Source organism: Leuciscus leuciscus (genome assembly GCF_965113295.1).
Source record: "Leuciscus leuciscus genome assembly, chromosome: 23".
NCBI classification, from domain to species: domain Eukaryota; kingdom Metazoa; phylum Chordata; class Actinopteri; order Cypriniformes; family Leuciscidae; genus Leuciscus; species Leuciscus leuciscus.
The window spans coordinates 610,328-612,717 of NC_138747.1; positions in this window are offsets into that span (position 1 = coordinate 610,328).

The following is a 2,390-nucleotide window of genomic DNA, read 5'->3' on the forward strand; positions in this document are numbered from 1 at the left end:
CTAAAGTGAGAAAATGATCAAGAGGGCATTCAGGCGGACGGTTGGGAAAGTGGGGAAACAGCTTCTGAACAAAGTGTCTAATCTGAAAGAAACGAAACAGATGACTATTGGGCAGATTGTACTTAGCGGACAAAGACGGAAAGGATGCAAACACCCCATCTTCATACAAATCATTCAGCCCGACAAGTCCCTTAACTGACCAGATTCGAAAAGCAGGGTCAGAGCAAGATGGGGAGAAAAGATGATTATTTAAGATAGGTGTGTGAATAGAAGTTCTGTGTAAACCAAAATGTTTCCTAAACTGGACCCAAATTTTGATAGTGTTAGTGACAATTGGATTAGTTGATATTTTACTAATAGCTAAGGGAAGTTGAAAACAAATAACAGAATACAAAGTGCCTTTCGTTGAGGCAACCTCTGAATGGACCCAAGGGGGGCATTTATCAGTGTGGACAGAATTGTTCCAATAAAGAATCTTATCAATATTACAAGCCCAGTAATATTGTTGAAAGTTGGGAAGTGCAAGTCCTCCTTTAGACTTGGGGAGCTGAAGAACTGATTTCTTGAGTCGCGCCGGTTTGTTTCCCCAGATAAATGAAGGCAAAATACCATCAAATTTTGTAAAAAAAGACTTATTAATGCAAATTGGAATATGTTGAAAAAGATAAAGGAATTTGGGTAAAATAACCATTTTAACTAGATTAATGCGACCCACAAGAGACAAAGGAAGTGAAGTCCATCTAGACATGTCTAACTTGGTTTTATCGACCAGCGGTTGAACATTCTTCTCAAATAGATGATAAACGAATTTGTGAAAGAAACCCCCAAGTATTTAAATCCACCTGAAGCTATCTTAAAGGGAAAAAGAGAGTATGAGATCTTACTGGCCTCAGGGTTGACAAAAAATAGTTCACTTTTTTGCAAATTTATCTTTATTTAACCAGAGACACAGCTGAATTTGTCTAGAATGTCTAAAATTACCGGCAAGGAGGAGACAGGGTTAGAGATATACAGTAAAAGGTCATCAGCATAGAGAGAAAGTTTATGAACTAAACCATAACGCGATATTCCCTCAAAACCATTGTGGCTACGAAGCCAAATAGCTAGAGGCTCTATTGCGAGGTTAAAAAGTAAAGGGGAGAGGGGGCAGCCCTGACGTGTCCCGCGCTGTAGAGAAAAAAGGGGTGAATGCAAGCCATTAGTGTATACAGAAGCAACCGGTGATGAATAAAGAAGTTGAATCCAAGAAATAAAGTTAGAGTCAAACCCGAACTTCTCTAAAATAAAAAATAAATAAACCCATTCAACTCTGTCGAATGCCTTCTCGGCATCTAAAGACAGAATTATTTCCGGTGACTCAGATGGGGGGGGAACAAAGAATATTAAGAAGCCTCCTAGTATTGAAGAACGAATGTCTCCCTGGTGTAAAACCTGTCTGATCTAGGCAAATTAAAGATGGTAGTACCAATTGAAGACGAGAGGATAAGACTTTAGCTAAAATCTTCAAATCAACATTAAGGAGTGATACTGGTCTATAACTGCCACATGCGATGGGGTCCTTATCTTTCTTAAGAAGCAGGGAAATGGAAGCCTCATATAAGGTTGGAGGGAGGCGGCCTTCCTTAAAAGAATCATTGTATAGCCTTGCTAAGGTAGGGGTTAGTGAGTAGAGAAAAGATTTGTAAAACTCAGTTGTGAAGCCATCTGGGCCAGGGGACTTTCCAGATTGCATAGATTTAATCGCCTCTTGTATCTCCAACTCAGTGATTGGACCACCTAAATTGTTGGCATGGTCTTCATCAATTTTCGGAAAAGTTAGTGAATTGAGAAAATCAAAGCTTGCTGAAGAATTTGAGGAGCTCTCCGACATATACAATGTAGCATAGTAGTCTAGAAATATAGAATTAATCCCCTTTTGATCTGATATCAGTTCACCTGTTGTTGATTTGACTTTCGAAATCCACCTAGAGGCACTAGTTTCCACCTAGAGGCACTAGCCAAAAGCTTCCCCGCTTTGTCACCGTGTTCAAAAAAACGTTGCCTACATTGTCTAAGGTGCCTTGCTGTTATATTTGTCATTAGAAGATCATATTCTGCATGTAACTGTACCCGTTCAGAATAAAGGGGAGGGGAGGGGGAAGAGGCATATAGTGCATCTAACTTGTAAAGATCATCTGCAATAGTAGACAGTCTAGATGTTTCAGTCTTCCTTAAATGCGAAACATAAGAGATTACCTGCCCACGAATAAAAGCCTTGAAAGCCTCCCAAAGAGTAAGACTATTGATATCTGGAGTTTGATTAAGTTCAAAATATAAATTAATCTGAGAAGCAACAAAATCTTTAAATTTATTGTCTGATAATCTAGAAGAGTCAAATCTCCAAGTAGGAA